This window comes from Poecile atricapillus, chromosome 3, assembly GCF_030490865.1.
Source record: "Poecile atricapillus isolate bPoeAtr1 chromosome 3, bPoeAtr1.hap1, whole genome shotgun sequence".
NCBI classification, from domain to species: Eukaryota; Metazoa; Chordata; class Aves; order Passeriformes; family Paridae; genus Poecile; species Poecile atricapillus.
In genome coordinates, this window is record NC_081251.1 from 70,610,570 (window position 1) to 70,630,282 (window position 19,713).

The 19,713-nt window shown below is 45.1% G+C and overlaps 1 long non-coding RNA gene across 1 annotated transcript in view; it reads left to right on the forward strand.

Annotated features, from left to right (window-relative positions):
• LOC131577824 (uncharacterized) overlaps positions 1-18,247 on the forward strand; it is a 35,907-nt gene extending 17,660 nt beyond the window's left edge. Inside the window, exons 2-3 of the long non-coding RNA XR_009277296.1 lie at positions 12,568-16,195; positions 17,973-18,247. This is a non-coding gene — a long non-coding RNA (uncharacterized LOC131577824). The remainder of the gene's footprint in view (positions 1-12,567; positions 16,196-17,972) is intronic.
• Positions 18,248-19,713: the final 1,466 nt, after the last annotated feature.

The window sequence follows — 19,713 nt, forward strand, 5'->3', positions numbered from 1 at the left end:
GTGCTGCCATGAAGGTTGTATTCCCCATTCACAGATGTATTGTAATTTTGTCCATGATTATTATACAGTAACAGAAATGCATTAGCTATGTGGCCTAAAAGCAGTCAGCTGTGTCCTATATTCTCCTCCTGCCAGCCTTTGTCTTGACTTTAGGTTGCAGATTAGAAAGGACAGCTGAGTATCTGGGTCCCCCCAAGCATGCTATACATAGGCAAGGAGTCCCAGAGATTTGATAGACTGTACACGATGTTTCTTTCTGAACACACAACGTTTCCTGACTTCAGCAGTCTCAGATTGACTTATTCTCTTGATTTCAGTGGAAGATAGTATGCACAAATGATGCTTGCTGGAAAGTGCATATGCAGTTCTTATAAAACAGCGTGCATGTCTGCATGTGCCTGCACTAAAATAACAGGGTGAAGGTGACTACTGTATATTATTTACCTGCTAGCTGAGATTTATCTGCCTGCCTTAGGGACTCCTGCCACTTGTCTCTCAGATTTTATTCCTGGGAAGCATTTGGGTTTGAAGAACTGTGTTTGAGGGCACTCTACTACGGCTAGGGGGGCTGAGTTTAAAGTGAAATAATTTAAAGTGAAATAATTTAAACTGAAATCAAATGTTCCACACAGTTTACTTTAGGTGCGCCAATATTTGTTTGCTCATGAGTGCATCTGAATTTCTCTTCTCCCCTGGTCAGCAGCAGAAACATTTTTCTTATTGATGTCAAGTAGGTGGTAGTGGTGGGGGCAGGCCTTGTTTGTGGGTAGTGGCCAGTTGACAATGATAAAAACACAGAAAAAGATGGGAAGAAAGAAATGGATAGCGTAATTACACCTGATAAGGATCAACAGGACACTACATGTGATATATACACATTTGAAACCTACACACATAAACACATAAAACATTCAAGACATGGAATCAGGTTCTTCCACACAGCAGCTATAATTACATAAAGAAACTAAAGAGGATTTTTTTGTACCGTGGTGCTGGCAGTCAGAGCTTCCCCTCTGACTGCATCAGGGAGAAGAGTGTGTTAAGTGTGAGCAGAATAAATGGTCTGCTTGTTGGCAGCATGGCAGACACCTGTGCAGCACTCCACTGCTGCCCGGGTGCCAGGCATCATGACTAGACAAAAGCAAACCTAATCACAGCAGACCTTGAGCAAGATCCTCAGAGGTGACTGTTGGAAAAATGTGCCTACATGTTCCAGGTAGATCTTTTTTCACTGCTGTTCAAATCTTGCTTTCTATACTTGGACTAAAGCAGAGCTGTTTTTGCACATTGCAGGGCAGCTGCACGTCTGAAGAGGAGCCATTTTGCAAAGGAGAAAAGAGAAGCACTCACCGTATTCCTGAGCCGCTCTCTCTCTCCTGGGGTCCGAAAAAACCATGAAGGAAGCCCCCAAAGCTTTCTCCTTTTCCACTGAGGCATAACAGAACAAAACAGAATTTCTGAGTTGGAAGGGACCCACAGGAATCATTGAGTTTAACTCCTAAGTGAATGGCTCATATAAGGGATTGGACCCACAACCTTGGCATTACTAGCACCATGTTATAACCAGGTCTCAGGATTTCCTGTGAAGCAGTAACAGGACAGGCTTTCAAGATTCTTAAAAGAGTGAATTCAGATGCCACAGAGTAGAATTTCTGAATGCATTTCCCTTCCTACACCATTTCTTTTTCGTCTGCATAAATCTGTGTCAGTTTTTAAAGAACCTATTTTGGTGGGAGGAAAAGGGGACAGAACAAGTGATGAGCTATTCAGAGCTAAAAGAAGAGATTCATGCTGCCAGAGGTAATACTGTAGAAAAATGTGTCAGTGTAGCAGATGATAGTTCTCCTCTTCTAATGCCTCTCCTGAAGCATCAAGGTGTGTGTGTGTTTCAGAGGCAGTCTATGAACTGCATGTTGAAATGGTTGCCATGGCAGTGACAGAGTGTAAGTTAGAGAGCGTGATTAGCCAGAGCTGGCCTAAATAGCTAAAGGGAAGGAAAAAAGAAATAAAGGGGAAAAAAAAGGCCAAGGACTTTCTGTTATTTCTGATACAGATCCATCAGCATTAGACTGTGCCAGGAAGAGGGAGCAGGCCTGATGGAAAGGACCATGCAGGAGCAAGCTCCACACCCCAACCCCAGCAGCACAAGCTGCCAGGGGACCTTCTTCCCCTTACAGAGTGCCAGTGCTGCAGCTGCAATGCCAGGCACCCCTGTCAGTGTCGATTCAATGAAATGGCTCTTCTCCAGAGCCAGAGGTGAGGCCAGGGCTCTGCTTGGCCTTCAGCGACCCAGAGAGCACAATCATGCTGCTCTCCTGGCTGATGTGGGGCACAGCCACATTTGAAATGTGGGAAGACAGGCCTGCAGAGAGGTTGCAAGGCTTTGCTCCAAGAGACACAGGCTGCTGCCAACCTGGGTGGGGTGTTCATTAGCAGAATCCCTGTCCCTAGAGCCACTCCAGTTCTTCTAGCCCACTAACCCACATCTTCCTGATGCATGCCTGTGAAAGGTATCCTGTCTTCATTTGGAGCCTGTGAATTGGAGTGCACAGCCTTTTTTGTTAATTCATTGCAGTAGCTCATTTAAAAAATAATATCCTTATATCTAATTTAAATGTGTATGATATTAGCATTCAGCCTGTGCTACATGCTGTGTTATTCTCTGCTACATTAAAAAAAAAAAAAAATCACATCCTGAAATCCTGTGGGTTTTTGTAGGGAAGATTTCTTATGCACTAGAGTCACTTTCAAGCTTGTTTTTGAAGAAGTGAAGATTTAGAATTTTTTCTCTTAAAGGATTTTCTTTTAGCTCTTCTCAGGGAGAAGTGGAAAAGCAGGAGACCAACATAAAGATGTTTCAATAGCAGGTCTGGATAGAGAAAGATCTCTAGCAGCTGTGGAGTGCCACATTAGGGGGCCAAATGCCCAGTGTAAAATCAATAGCAGGCATTTTACAAGCTGAGAGTATGCAGGTAGGTGTTTGCAGGAGCAGAGCCTGTTAGCCTGATTCTCTTCTCTTGTAGCTTTCTAAAATAGAGAACTTTAAATTTACATTAGCCTGAAGTGCTTCTGCTCTTAGTCCTTTGAGTGAGATAAGATATGAATTTACTTAGGCCAATCCATAACATATGACCATTTACCAAGAATATTTTTCTCCCCTGATGTCCAAAGGGATCTCTAGGTTCCTCTGTTAAGATGAGTACAAAGCAGCAGTACTTACTGTGGTTAACAGGCATCTGTTTTGGCTGGCAGAGCTGGGATGAGAGAGATCAGATCATATGGCTGCAATTTAGAAGGAAGAAAAGAAAAACCCACAAGACACCTATTTGCCCTGCAATCAGGCTGGCTTTTGCTGTTATTTGCAGGACTCGCTTCCACTTTTTGCATCTCTTAAATCCTTGTCATCCAGGTTTGAGAGCTAGGACTATCTTCTTTGGCACCGAGTCAATGATATGTTTTTTAGCACCAGCAGCTATTCATATTTTACATTACTGTTCCTCTCTATTCCTTTCAAGCAATAATCGTAAATATCAGCTTTCATTCCTAGAGCACCTTTCATCCCAGGGGCTCCCAAAGTACTTTCCAAGCTTAACAAGCTTATTTTAGAGTACTCCTTTAGAAAGGTTGAAACTTGCTTCCCATTAAAACCTGATTTTGGGAAGGAAAACACTGAATTATAATGACTTCAATACATGAGGGAGCCTTTGCAGCTGTTATTTACTACACATGTTCCCTTACCAAAAAAGATTGCTTCATGCTCCTCCATCCCCGTCTCCCCAGCTTAATCCAGCAGTGCTCAGTTACTTGGGGGAGCAGAGTGTAAGTAGGAGAAATGGTCATCCCCTGTGATCTGAGGAAGTGCTTTTTTTTCTGGAATCTATAGCTGCCCTCAACAGCTTCTGACAACTCCATTTCCATCCAGTGTATTTTCTCTTTATCAGGGCAAATGTCCTAGGGCAGGGTTGAATGTCCTATGGCTTTGGCCACCATCCACAGTTGGGCTATGCTACAGATCATGTGAGAAACTGTAGTCCTATTCAGGACAAAGTCAGCTGGCCTAATTTAAGTCACAGTCCCCTGCAATCAAAGCAAAGCCAGTGTCTTTGGACTGAAATTAATCACAGCCTTTGAAATGGTCCTTTATTGGGCTCATCTGTGCGAGCAATAATCTCAGGAGAAAAGATTGTTACTGGTAATTTCTGAACTGAAGAATTTGTTTCCTAATGAATCATATTATTCATTTTAGAGCAGCCTGAATCTGACCAGTGTCAATTTGTTTTCTTTCAGGAGAACTCAGTACAGTGGGACCTGTCCATCTCATGATGCACAGAACTTTTTTCCATGCTGCCAATGCAGGAAAGTGGTCTCTGCTTGGCTGAGAGAGGCTGGGGTCAAGCACACAAACTCTCATTGCTTTTCCAAGGACACACCAAGAACTTGTGATAGAAGTGGGAACAAAAAAGTCCTATCTGATTCAGTGCTTCATCCGCACAAACATAGTTTATCAATACAGATAGCTTTAGATGAAAGATACATCAAAGCATATTTTTGGCAGCTGCTTTCAGAAGTAGTACTAAATCTCCTGGGGGAATGCAAGCAGTGAGATATGATCCAAGTATCAAAATCCCCATCTTCTTAATCTCTCTCCTCCTCTCTTGCACTGGTGGGGTTCACAGGAAAGCCCTTCCTTGAGGTTATGTCATCTATTCCCATCAGTAGATTTTGGTTCCTAAATGCATTTTTGCTCTTTTCCAACAAAACGGTGCCTGTTTCAACACTAACTCTGAAGATTTGTAAATTGGCAAAGGATACAAAAAGAATAATGAACCAGCAGTTACTGTTTACATTGGCCACCTTGTATAAATGCTGATATTAGCATTTCTGAAAGGATTCATTCATCACTGAAAAAAAGGTTTGTACCTGTGAATAAGATCTTGCCTGGGAGGGCCTGTGTGCTTCCTTTCCTCTATCAACAAAGCCTACAAACATGAAGGGATGGTTTTGCAATGGATATTAATGTATACCTATTATTTCAGGATGACAATAAGCCATTGAATATATTCCATGCAGCAGTAAATGAATGAAAGCAGCAGTAAATTTAAAGAAAAACAGCATTTATTTTCATGTCTCATGTTTCTTTATTTATTTAGGGACCTGAGCATATATATATATACATTTTTATTTTTTTTTAAATTCTCTCTCGGGCTTTTTTCTTTGAACTAAAATCCTGTGCTACAGCCTCAAGCCCAATGGTTAGATCTTGCATCATGGAAAATCGCATGGACCTGCACAAGAAAGAACAATGGCTGCTGAAAACATTCTGCCAGCTCCAGACTATGACCTCTTCTGGGGCTGTCAGTGAAATAAACACTTTTAGAAGTACCCTTAAGCCTTCCTTACCTCCTGCTGTTTGTCACACTTGCAGCAATTTGCCTTAAATTAGTTGATTTCACACCAAGGTTCATGGTGCTGTTTTGTTTATAGAAGAGGTTGGTACATCCTGCACTGGCCGTGCTGACATGCCATGAGCCACAGATCAGAGATGGAACAGGGCCCCAGCACGACCAGCAGCCAGCATTGGTTCCATCCTCATACTGCAGGTCAGGAGTCTTTCAGCAAGGGTGGACACAACAGTGTTTCTGAGGCAGGCAAAAGGGTCCACACTCTGTGGGATGGTTACATTTTCACTAGGTTTCCTTGGGATTCTGTAGGATGAAGATCAAACTCTTTTTCAGATATATTATTATGTTAAAACCTCTAGTTGACATTCTTCTTTTAACCTTCAGACTGCTTCACTTTTAGGCTGGAAGCAGCTGAGGGCTAGGATGCTCCCTGGGCACTCTCACAGCTCCTGGCACAGCTTCAGTTCTGGCAGGAGACAGGCCATTGCTGCAATCCAAATGCCTTTTTTTAAAAAAGAATGAAAAGTCTGGAAGGTAACCTGCTTGCAAATGTACTTTTCATGACAAAGGTGATGCTTTGTGAGCACAGTGTTTGTAAAGCAGAGAAAGAAACCAAGTGTGAATGAAATGAGAGAACTAGAACCAGTCTGCTGCTGTCTTTAGGAGGTTCTTTGGGAGGGGCGTGAGTCTCTGAAACTCCTCTAATGGAATTTCTACAGAACTCTGTAAGTTGTGGGCAGGGGAAGCTGGGCCAGTGGTTGATGAGGAACCACGAGGGTCATTCCCCCCATGGGGCCGTGGTTTTAGCATGCAGCTCTGTTGCACACAGGGAGCGTAAATAATGCTAGGAGTCTCTAACAGGGCAAGTGGGTATGTAACAGGCCAGTGATGCACAAAAGTGATTTCATCCTAAGTGGCTGGAGAAGAGGTGCCTGCTCTGCAACAGGCAAACACTTCTCTGCACAGAACCAGAAAAATTTCCCTTCAATCCAGGGCAGATCGCCAGCAGTCTCAAATGTAATCCTCATGGTACTACTTCCAAAGATGAAACAAGGGTATTATGGACACTGCCACTGAGGCAGGTAGTTTTAAATATAGCTGCAAATTGCTGGGTTTAATGGTAATGAACCCTAATGCTGAGGAACACAAGACAGGTAGCAGCACTCATACAGTGTAATATAATGTGATGGCTGATATAAATGTGAGTCATTCTAGCCAGAGGCTTTAGTATAGGAAGTCGGATAAAAGATATAAAAACAAATCTCATTTTTTTTCCTTCCTGGTGAAGGTCACTGCCAGGAATAGCATGGGAAATAATTAATGCGGGAAGAAATGTTCCCCTTCAGCTTAGAAGTATTGTCTTGCTTTGCAGTTTTGTTCTCCTCTTTGGACTCCCATAACAAACACCGGCAAACACACAGGGCCTTTCTCCATGCAGCCACTGGCGGATGTCCCACCCGGCGGGCAGGGACTGTCTATGCAGTGCTCACGGAGTCTGTCAATGGGTGTCCCCCTCGCTGGCAGTCCACCCCAGCACTGCTCTGAATGGGCCTGTGAGGCTGAATGGGGCTCTACGTAATGGCAGCCAGTTTTCCTGGTCGGCAGGGAGGCACCGTGCCAAGGCTGTGTGTGAGAACCTGCTGCTGGGAGGCTTTCACTCCTTTCCCTCTGCTCCTGAGCCCTGGGGAGATGGGATCTCTTTTCCTGCACCCTCAGTCCCTGTGCTTCACGGGGAAGGACATGGATGACTCGGTGACCTTCACCCTTGCAGTGGCGCCAGCCGTTCTCTGCTCATCCTGCAGAGACCTGGGAGGCTCTGGGCTGCTTGTTTGCTCCCTGTGATCAGCACTGCATTTACGAATGTGCAAGGGCACATTTGTAAGCCATGCAGCTGTGCCTGTGGGTGCAGTGTGCATACAGTACTCCCTGGGGCAGGGGTGATCCATGATGCAGCCCATCTGCTATGCAGAAATGCTGTACTGCAGTTTAATTCCCTTTCCACAAAGTACTTTTGAGTGGGGACAGGTGAAGAGAGGAGTGAGTGCCTCTGCTTCATGTCACCACCCTGCAGGATGGAAACCTCAGCTCCTGGGGCTGAGGGGCTGCTGCTCCCCAGGGGACTGCTTTGTTTTCTTCCAGGTGCCCATCATAGGGAGAAATGCTAGTGAGTATCTCTGAGCTTCACACTGCTTACTAAAATCTCCTGCATGTGACTCTGTCCCTTCTGCCACAAAGGACTGGTCACATTTTCTATTCTTGGCTTCATGTGGCTGCTCTGAACATCCCAGGTTATCTGTGAGCCAACCAGCTGCCTTTCCTACTGCTCGGCTCACCAGGCCTTCATCTCTGCTAAGTGCTCATGCCAGGGTCACTAAGGCAGTTAGCAGAGTTTTAAGATACTTTTCTTTTTGGAGGGCTTCTCGTTTGGGAGCCTAGGAGGTAAGAGTTCAGATCTCCCTCCTTCTGCCATGACTCTGCAGTGGACTTTCAGGGGTAAGAGCACTGCAGAAGTCCTGAGCAGCCTGGAACTTCCAGATAGCACAGGAAAAACCTATTATAGGAAAGCTGTTAGTAGCAGAGGTAAGCTCTTAGCCACATTTTCCACTGGTGTTATAGACTCTGGAGAATCAGCTTGTTTCAGCCAGGTTTCCAAACTGTTTTTTGGTGTTTATCCAAAGACTTGGGGCCACACATTCTCTTATGGGCATTTTTCACAGCTGCTTCTCCTTAGAATAATTGCAAGGGGTGCTGAGTTGGGTGGAATGACTTGTTGCTCTCAGGTTTATTTCTTTGGAGCATCTCTGTCAAGAAAGACTGGAAGACATAATAATTAAAATACTTCTAGATCTCCATAATCTTGTCAAACTTCTTGTTGTGATCCCTGTGACTGTGGTATTTGTCAGCTCATTTACGACAATTTTATTCACTTTTTATTCACTGAAAAAAAGAACTTATGTAATTCAAGTTTTTCCTTCTTCCTTCTCTTTTTGCACTTAAATTTACCATATTTGCAGATAGACTGTGCCTATGGTTAGAAGCTGGTGTGGTGCATCGGGAAGCTGATTCACAGAGGTGGCTATTTGGTGCTGAGCACTTGCTGTGTCAGGGATTTTACACCAGACTGCCTCAGTTCTGGTTCCCAGGGACTGGGTGCTCATTAGAGGCCAGAGTGCAGGAGTTGTGCTCCTGGAGTCCATCTCCTCATTTCCTTTCACTCAAAGGAAATCCAGATTAAAAAATGCTCCCTGACATAAATCAAAACACAGCAAGTGGGAGAAACATGACATTTGCCTCATAAACTCACTCATGATGTGAACAAAATCCAGGACATAGAAAGACTTGTTAAAAACCCAATGTCAAGAGACCAAAGCCAGACTCATCACTTTACTTTGAGGCCCCACATGGTTTGAATACGTGGCAAATGGGTCAGTTCTTTGGCTAGTGAAATAGCTGTTTATCTTGGCTGGGCAGCTCTCTTATTCTTTCTTGGATATAGCTGCTAATCTATTCTTCTCCCCTCATACACTTCCCCAACCCTCCCTTTTGCCAAACCCTCACTAAACATATACATATATATCTGTGTGTGCGTAGGCAGTTGTGTCTGCTGCCGGGATTTCCTCCCAAACAATACCTGTTGTGCTGGCCACAGCATTTCTCTTGGTTCCCATGCTCAGAGCAGTTTGAGTTTCCTGCTGGCTCAGCAGCAAGACTTTCAGGGCTTTTTATACTTATTCTTCTTCGGGAGCCAAGCGGAGGAGCGCAGTTCGCCTGTGAATAGTGAGCTGGCTGGGCAGGCAGCAGGAAGCTTGAATACTAAACCGTGTGAACTTTGAGGAGGGGAAGAAGGGGGCTGGGGCCTGCTGGCTGGGCTTCACGAGGCATTTGTTGCAGCCCTTTGCTTATAAACTCATCATCTCAGCACAGGGATGCTCTTCGCCAAAGGAGTGATATCTGTAAAATCAGGGTACAAAGAAGTGAGAGAGATGAAAATGGAATTATAGAGAAAACAGGAGGAGGGATTGGAACATTGAGAAGAGTGAGGAGGCTTGGGTTTTTATTATTCACATGAAAACTTGTGCATGGGTTCCCTTTACAGAGTGTTACCACTACACCTCATGCAGCACTGCAGGGCTCACAGGCCCTCTTGTTCACGCCCTTGCTGCCCCAGCAGTGACCACACCATTGGTGTAAGGACAGCTTTTCTATGTTGCTCAGACAAAATCAAAAGCACAGAAATGAAAACACACTTCTCTCTTGCCCCCTGCACCCCACCTCCACTCCTTTCTGTTTCTGTCAGCAAAGGATAACAAATAAGCAGGTTCCCAGCTGCAAAGATCAGGAATCGTGGTGTGGCTATGAAAGAGGGGCTTGGAGAGCAGCACTGTGAAACACCAGCACCAGCTTGTTGGTCACAGGCGAAAACATCCCTGGAGCAGGAGAGGAGGTGTTTCGGCAAGTGCTGTGGCACCATTGCAGGTGCAAGCATGCAATGGGCCTTCTTGGGAAAAGGTGGGAGGCAAGAGGAAGGAAGGAAGAAAGGAAGGACAGGTTGAGCCCATCTGTCTGCAGACTTGTCTCTGCATAAACAAATGGGGACCAGGCTTTGCCTGTGCTTTGAAAATGAGGTGGCAGAGCATTGCACATTCTGCACACACGCATCATGAGCAAGAGTGGCCTGATGTAGGGTGTGGTGCCATGATGGGTATTGGTGGGATTGCCCTGTGCAGGGAGAGTGTGTGCAGGTGTGTGTGTGATGTAGAGATGGAAATGCTCAGCAGTGACAGAGCGGGAGATGGGCTGAGTCTTTTATTAGTTCATGCCATAACATGATTGCTAAGTGATGTGACCTTCCTGGCCTGATCCAAAATAACAACCCAGAGCTTTCCCTCTGTTTGGCAGCACCCTTCACTGAGGGTGCCCATTACTCCAGGCCCTAAATAATCCACACATACACATTAAATCTGAAAAGCTGGAGCCCTTGCTCCCCTACCCAGTCCAGCAGCTCTGTGTGTCTAGCTCCCAGTCGAGCACTGAGCAATGCAACACATCTGCTTGGCATCTGCATCCTTGTGGTGCACCCCTCAGAATGCCTGCCCTGGAGGTCTGTGACTGCTGGGAAAGTGGGAAAATACAGCTCCAGGTCCCAGAGTGGGTTCCTGGAGAGCCCTGGTGCCCTGGAGTGGAGGTCCTGGGGAGAATCACTTATCAAGCTCATTTAGATCCCAGCCTCTGCTTAGGCAGCTTGTGGCAGAGCATGAGCACTTCTGAAGGAAACACATCTCTTCACCATGGTCTTCTTACAAAGTACAGAAGCAGTTACAAATTTGGGGAATTTACCATCAAATTAATGCATTTTCTGTTCATCTCTACTCCTGACTCAGCAGAAGCTCAATTTAAAATACATGTACTTGATGACTTTGATGTGGACTCTGTCTGTTTTTAAGACTATCTAACATTTCTTATAAGACCAAGTGTTCAGCTGCTTGAAAACCTCTGAAAACTTTATCTACCACTTAGCCATTCTGTCTCAGGCTGAATGCATCTGGGAAGCTTCAGGAAATATGCTTTTGTTTGCTGACAAGAAAGAGATGAGAGAAACAATATTTTTTCCTTCATATTCAAACATGTTCTTAAAGTGATCTGTTGATGAACTCAATCACTTTCTGCCTCTGCAGGAGAGGCTTGAAATTTGGCAGATATCAGCAATGCATCTTTGGTTGTTTTTCATGGGGGGAAAAAGAAATAAGTTGAACTAAGAAGCCATAGAGAAAAAAGGGCCTCAAATCTCAACCACTCAACAGAAACTTCTTAAGACTTAGAATCTGAACTCTCTGAAGACACTTGCTCAGTGGAGACTAGTTCGAGTCTGGTGCTGAATCACAGATGATGATAGGGCAAGCACACTGCTGCCGAGCAGCAGCTCTTAGACATTGCTTTTCTGTGCTGACAGGGTCACTGCAGTGCTGTTCACCAGAGCCTGGAGGTGCACCCAGATGTGCTCCTTTGATGATATTGAGGTGAACAGGCAGGAAGGCTGATGCTGGCTAGGGCTAGGACCTGGCTGAGGGAGGGCGGGAAGGAGAGAGGGAACTCTACTGCAGTGCAAAGGCTGAGGGCCCCCTGCCTGGAGAGGGGAACTAATGTCACGTGTAGGTGGATATGGGAGCAGGACCAAGGCAGAAGGCAGGCTGGAAGCACCAGAAGGACCAGAAGAAGTCAGATTTGGGAGTGTCCTCACCAGATCACACCTCCTGCAGAACCTGGGGTACAGAGAACCCAGGGATTTCTGCTGTGCAGTAATTGTCTATTGTCAGCAATACATGGGGAAGTGATTGGCACAGGCTGTGAGTCACTGTTGCTTGCTCCCTCAGCAGAGGTTGTTGGGCTATTGGTATTCCCAGTTATTCTACTTTTCAAGCATGATGGAATTAACATCTGAGAATAGAGCCAGCCCTGCCGGTGAGTCATGCGGTAGCTAGTGTGATGTCACATGGAATGGGATTCCTGCATTTTTGTTTCAGTTTGCCATGTGTAAGTCAAGGAAATGACACAAACCTAGCATAGACTGAAAGTATGGGAAGCTTGTAGGGTCAAGCACTCAGCAGTTAGACATGATTGATATAACACTTGCCAGCTGAGTCCCATCTGCACAGGAGCCATGGTAGTGTTGCTTTTAGCTAGAGGATTAAAATCCATATGTAAATACTTCTTTTTTTTTCCAGACAACAACTCTATACCTTTTGATGCCCATGACAGACAGTTCTCAGGGGACATGAGATTGTGTGGGGAAAGGTCCTTGTCCTGCTTAATTGCAGCTGTGCAGAATGAGAGGATCCCTACTTCACCTTCAAGGCCAGAGCCGATGGCAGCCCTTGGCACTGGTGATAGTAGGCAGCACCTGTGTCCCTGGCCTGCAGCAAGACCAGAACAGATGGGGTCCTCAGATAAATCATCTACCAAATTCAAACAAGTCCCCATGAGGCACATGCAGAGTGAGGCTTTGTATAACTTGTAACTTGACCACAGGTGGGGGAACTTAGGACCCTCGCAAAGGCGCATCCCCCTTCCCTGGCTGAGTATCACTACCAGCCTCTGAAGCCAGACACGCTTGATCTCTTGATTTGAGCAGAGCAAACTAACATATATCTTTCTAATCTTATTCCAGGAGACAGTTGAATTATTTTAGCTGAAAATTACCAGAAGAGTCGGCCTGAGGCAGACATCCAGCATGGTGTATTTGAGCTTGAGCAAGGCATCACTAATGGGAAGAGTTAAGCAGCTTTAACTCCAGACAGAGCTCACAGGGGGAAATTAGAAACTGGCACTGTGGATGGCCCCACCAGAAAACATGTAGGGATGTGTGTGAAATCCTGCTGCTACGCATCCGGTTGTCCAATTGCTACAGGCAAGTACTGACCTGTGCTTGTAATGTGACATTTTCAGGCTCCAGAGGTGGACTCGCTGTTTTGCAGACCTACCAGCTGCTTCATACTTTGCTGTTGAATCAAATGCTGGGGAGAAATGTTATTTTAGTGATGGGAAATTGTGAAGAGAAACACTTTGGCTTTCTCTTTCCATGTGGGAGGTGCAGGCACAGGGGGAAAGGAGCCTGCTGGTGTGCAGCACACGTGGTGTGTGTGGCAGAAGGTTGTTGCCATCGTGGCTGTGAGTGGTCCAGGGGACTCACTTGGCAACCTCTGCACCAAATGAGGTTTTGGCAGGGGGTTGAGAGGGCTGTGAAGGTCACCAGCAGAGAGTTAGCAGCTCAAATGTCCAGTCTGCATTTTCCCTTTCTGTAGGAAGGGGTATTTTCCTTTCTTGTTACAGCTCATCTAGAGCTCTGTAAACAGCACTCTCTCCTTGATGTTGATACCGTCAAATGATTTTACTGTCCTCTTAGGGATTTACTTATCCAAACTGTACTGTTTAGCTATTTAATCTTGCCTTCAGTTATTCAATTGTTGTTCATTGTTGAATTCTTTCCAATAAGCCAACATCTCTTTGACACACGAGTGCCTGCTGTTGTTTTATCTGTTTTATAGGACGGCTCAAACCCAGTAACACACTGCAGAGAAAAGCCATCTCCCTTCTGCTCAATGGCACAATGTTCTTCACCTCTCTACAGGTCCAAATGAGGCCCTCTTATTTTATAAACCAGCATTTAGTTTGATACCTCTTCTTTTCCATTTGTTAAGCCCTTTTCAGCAACTGCTATGGATTATTTTTCCAAATGTTTCCTTGCATTGTCCATGTCCCAGCAGGAGCTGTTAGATGCTGTTTTCCTTCCCAATCCCCCATTTCAGAAACTTTTTTTTGAGAGATCATTAACTAGAAACCAAACCTCACACACTCCTCCTCATTACTACATCCAAAACAATCTTTTAACAGAAAGAGAAAGAAATGCTTTACAGGTTCTTATGTCTCCAGCTTGGGAAATGATTTGTCTCCATTGACAGTTGCACTGGGCACTCCCTGGGGTCTGAGCAGGCTGACAGTTTGGATATATGGAAAGGGAAATGTATTAAAATGGTGAGCAAGGCCTTTCTGGAGAAGTTCAGCCCTTGGTTATTCTCAGCACTAATGTATTCTGCTGAAACTCAGGCAGAGGTTTTAAGAGCTGATTGTTTGGACATGTATAAGCTTTGGAATGGTATATGCACTTTGTATGTGCAGAAGACACTTCATTTGTATATTCATTTTGGATTAGAATATGAAAGGACTCAATTTCAACCTAATCTGTAAATGACACCTAAGCCCAACCTGTGAAACAGGCACTACGTACCTGAAGACCATTTATTGGGATGTCTATGCAATTTTTGTCTTTCTAAAGAAACATTTTTGACTGTTTCTTCCCTGTGGGCATTAGAGGTGGAAATAGGAAGGGGTTTGTACCTAACCTCACAGTTAAGGAAAGGAGAGGCAAATGGCTTTGTCTGTGTGGCTACCCAGTATCATTGCGTCAAACTGGCAGTGAACTGGAAGCTTCTCCAAAGCCGTGGGAGCCAAATGTCCCACCCTGTTTGCCTGTGGCTCATGAGTTATTTGATTTCTACTTTTGTGGTCTGAGCCCTTCAAAGCTTTGTCTTGTATGGATAAACAAAAACTTGCTACAGCCTATGGACAGACCTGGAAACCATTGGGTGCAGAAACATCACAGGACTTCAAGAATGAATGCAGACTTCTTTTAAACTGAAAATAATATATACTTTAAAAGGGTAGAACATGGAAATACATTTGTAATGGCCATTATCAGGAGCTGCTGGCAGTTTCACTGAACAGAAAAGTCCTTTTCCTGGAGATTTCTGCTACCCCTCAGGCTTCTGTCCATTTCTGTGTTGTGACTTGCAGTGTTTAAGTATAATTAAGTTGAAATGCTTAAATTTTCTTTGGCTATTCAGCCCCAGCCACTTTTGGGAAGGAATTGGCCAGAATCCCTGGACCTAAAATAATCAAATGCCTGTCTTTCCATTAAAAAGGCTGCCATTTATCTGACAAGCAGTGCAAAATGGAATAGGTAGCACAGTTCAAGCATCATCTGAGAAACCTGCTGTTGCAAAACCAGGCAAGTGGCTTGCACATAAGCAGATGGTACCTTTGCCAATACCCAGTTGCTGCATGGAATGTAAGTATAGTTGGTTTCTTAACATGTGTTACTTTTATTATCAGTCTCTTGGTTTCTACCACTCTTTATAAATACTCTGGCCACAACTTGTAGCCTTTACAGGCTCATCCAAGGAGCATGGCCTTTCAGGCACTCCTTTTGAGAGTATTTACTGTGCTCCAGGAGAGGATGCCTTTGTTTCAGGATTGTTCTGGGCATGAGAAATAAAAACCAAAATGGAGATGGTGGCCAGCACAAAGAACCGACCAAAGTAATTTTAATGAATTTCTTTCCATACCTGCCAGTCCACCCTCCCCCGCAGGAAAAACAACTCTCAGATGAATAAAGCATATGGCACAGAAGATGAAGTAGCAATGCCAAGTTTGCCTTTGCCTTAGCAGAACTCACTGCAAAATGCTGAACCTGCAGATCTTCTAAGTATGCTTGTTCCCACTTCACTGCCTTCTTAGCTGGAATTGTGCAGTCTCACCGAATCCTCAGGACATTATTGTGGGTACAGTGCTACATTCAAACTACCTGCCATGGAGAGCAGTGCATGTTGAGCAGCAAAGAAAACCCATTGGTGAGGTGGCCCTAAGTATTTGAGAAGGATCTGAAGCCTACACTAACCTGCCTTCTGCATGGGCTACCCATTTGTGACAGGCATGTCTGCTGGTGTGTGGTTAGATACCTTGTCCCTGGCTGTGGTTTGTTGTATTTGAGCAGTGCAGGAGTGAGGCATTCTGTGTAAGTCCTATCACCATGACTTTCTCTACAGTGAGCAGACAGACAGCAAATCCCACATGTTATTTATCCTACAGGAAGTGTGGAGTGTTGTGAGAGGGTGCCCCTCTGTCTGCGTAAGCTCAGAGAAAACCCTCAATACCAGCTCAGCCTATGTCGAGCCATTACAGGTCTGTCTGCTCCCAGCTCAGCCCTATCAAGTCAGGCTCTGGGAAGACATGGGGCTGGTGGGTCCTGGTGTGGCACGGGTAAATGGGATGTCACCACCAACCGCTCTGCTCTCTTTTGAAGGACCTAGGGCACCGGTTGAATATCCAGTTCCTCTCAGCACTACACCTCTCCATGGCTGGATGACACTGAAGATGAGTGTCTGAATTAAGCTAGACATCTAAGGCCCTTATTGGACCCATGTCTGTGGGGCCTGAAGCTGAGCAGACTTATACACAAGGTAAAAGTCCCCTGCTGTGTTACTTTAATCTTTCAGAGAGCTGTGGACACGTGCGTGTTGTATACTCTTGCGGACATGTCTCTTTATAGGTGCTCTCGGACCCAGGCCATCATTTTACTTGGACAAGTGCCATGGGTGTACACCATGGGTTGGGTGAGGGGTGCTGCTCTCCCAGGATCCCTTGCAGCACTTTGGCTTGGAAAGGTTTCTTAAGGTGGGGATGAATTCCCCACCTTTTGATCCATATGTTTCCTACCAGTGATGGTAAAAAATGCTTCTCTTTCCAGAAAGCAGGAGATACTTGACATGGTTATGAAATTAATGGACCAGGGAACTCCTTTGTTTAAGTGAATGCTAGGAGAAGCAGTGGTAGGCTTGATTTTTTACATGGTTAATGTTCACAATCCTCTTTTCAGTCCTCTCATGGCAACTGTGTACTTTGCAGCTCAAAGTCACATGAATTTCTGCTCAGCAGAAATGTAAATGTTTTGATAAAACTGTTCTTAACAAGTTTAATTCATTTAATCAGCCTGATTAACTGTGGAGCTTTATGGTCTTTAATTGGGAAGGATTTGCTATAAATTAACATTTTCTGTAATTTTATGAAGAATGTGGCTGTGTGCAGGATTTTGCTGCCTTGGCAGTGGCACAGGAGGTGCCAGTCTCTGGCACCCAACCATTCCCCTGCAGATCTACTTTTTCAGTGCCCTGGAGACCTCTGGGTTCTGAGCCTGCCCTCAAGGCCAGGAGCATGCTGGGCAAGGGGCACAATGTAGCTGGAAGTGTCTCAACAGACACTATTTCTTTTCTCTTATGTTTGCATCTCCTAGATGATTAATCTCCCCTTCCAGTAAAAATGCACCCTGCCTCCTTTTCTGACAAGTCCCACAAGAAAGCAAGCACAGATGTCCACAAAAGCCCTCTCCTTGTTTTGGTTCATAACCAGCCTCAGCCTGCACCTAGTTTTCAAAGTCTCCAGATATATGAGTAGAAAGAGGGGAAAAAAGAGGAATGATCAGAAGATCTCAGCTTAGGTGCACGTCCCAACTGGTCTTTCCTCTCTTCCATTTAATGTGGCAGACAGACAGGTTATAAAATATGTCCAGCTGGAGAGAACATAATTTTGTTTTACTCTGTCCAGCCTCATTTTTCAGAGCTTAATGTCCAGTTGTGTACCTGTATGAAACCTCCCAGACCCTGGGGGCTTAATGCAGCAATATTAATTCTTTTAGATAGGCAGTTTATTGTCCACGTGACATTTTTCTGTGCCTTTTGGTCAATATCCCAGACTAGAGAAACCAAGGAGAGATTGAAAACAAATGAACTATTCCCTTAGAGTCTGCCCAAAGCAACTGGAGCAAGCAGAGCACCAGCACAGTGTCTGCAGCAGTGGCTTTGCTCTCTGCTGGGTGAGCACTGTTCTCCCTGGCGCTGCAGAGCCGCAGTGTACAGCGTGTCCCGGGGGCCTTGACATCCAAACGCACAGGCAGAACAACATGGCTTTGCAGCTCTCCTCAGACAGCTTTGCACATTTACTCCTGTCTGACTCTGAATTGGCATGGTCTCTGGGAAAACAGTGTATTTCACAAGAAAGGGTGCTTTCTCATCCGTTCTTAGAACTTCCATGGTGCTTCTGCATGCATGGCTCTCACAGGCCAGTGTGATGCAAGAGGAGACATTTCTAACAGCAGGAGGCCCCTGTTCTTCTTTCACCCTTGACATTTCTATGTTTCTACATTTGATACTTTTTTTCCTTTTTTCTTTTTTTTTCCCACAGGCTAAACATTCACATGTCATATCCTGTTCTAGTAGTTGTTTTAATGGATGCTCTGCCAACAATGACACTTGGGTTTAGGTGGCTGATCCTTTGTGACTGTAAGGGCCTTTAATGAAAGGTTTTGTCTCCATAAAGGACAATATGTTCTTTATCCAGCTTCAACTTTTGAAAGAAACACCACAAATGTTTTTGGATTGGATGTGAAATGTTGTGTAAATTCTGTAATACCAAGGTGGAAAATCTGTTCTTTCCTTATTAATAAACGGTATATTAAAACAGGGAAGCTTAATGTGTATACACAATGAATTAATCCGTTTTAGATCCTCAGCAAGGGGAGTACTTAAAAGCAGAAGAAATATGTAAAAATAATTTAGATATGAAACTAAAGAAACACTTGTCTGTGTTTGGTTGTTGGTTTTGTGGTTTGTTTTTTTTTTAAATTAGATTTAGCTTTTCTTTTCAATTCCGCTTCTCAGAAATTGCTTGCACTTTGAAGCTGTGCATCCTGAGCCCTGGAGGGCTCTGACAAGAACAAGCAGGGACATGGGAGCCCTGAATGACTCTTCATAAAGGCAGAGATTCAAAGCTGTCCTTCAAAATTATTTCTGTTCATGGTGCGGCTGCTGCAGCCCATGTTTGAGGCTGGGAAGGCTGCAGCTTACTGGTGCAGTCAAAGGAAGTGGCAAAAACCTCCATCAGTGTTCAGGATGCAACATGGTTTGGGTGGCTTGGAAAATGAAAGTCTTGTTGCTGGTTACTGGATTCAAGAAGAAAGCAGCTATGGGTTGCTGATTGCCTTCTGGGAGAAGTACCAGGTGACTGACAGCTTTTAAGTTGCTCTTTCATCGTGCTTGTGCACATGGGGCTGCACTGGAGGCTGTTGCATTACAGATCATGATTTCAGCACAGCTTCTCAGAAAAAAAAATGAAAGTAAAATGGTGTTATTTTCAGCCTGAACAGCAAGCAAGTTCTCAGTATCTAAATGAGAGTCCTTGAAGTAAGCGCCAGGTGCTGCAGGAAGTGGTGGAGGTGACTCAGTAAATGTCACACTTCCCTCCAATCAGTTGTGAAGCGGTGTCCAGAAATAACATTTCATGGGCATCTGGCTGTTTGAGATGTCCCTGCCTTGCCATGGAGCTCCAAACTACCTGGCACCTTCATGATTTTACACCTCTATTTTGTCACAAATGTTTGCCTTTATCCCCCTGTCCTTGTATTTTCCTATAAAGACAAGTCCTGTAGGTATCTCAAGGCAGGAGAGTTGTCCTTGGCCATGCTGTGAGCTGTCCTGGCTGGTGGATGGAGGAACAACACTCCTGGAGGCTCGCTGTGCCAGAGGAGAGCTCTGAGGAGCTGCAGAGTGGTGGCACACTGCAAGCTGCACCTCATGCCAGCAGTGAAATCACCCTGGAGCCCCTTGTCTTAGCATGAACTGTCACCTCCTGCTTTCACAATGATGAGGTTTCGTGTCCTTTCTGGAGCTGCCGGGGCCTGCAGGCCAGCCTGCCCGACTGCCTTTTCCCAGAGGTGGCTGGGCTGAGCTGGGTGCCTCTGCCCACCACCACCACCACCCCTGTGTCCAGGCCTTCACTTGGATGTGCATTGAGGAGCATCTTCCTCCTCTCTCACCACAGCTTGCAGTAGCACTGTGTGGGCTGGGGATGGAAATGGGGATGAGATGGGATGGCCTGAAAAACTTTGTCCTGTCCCACTGGATCCCAATATACAAAGGCAGGAGCT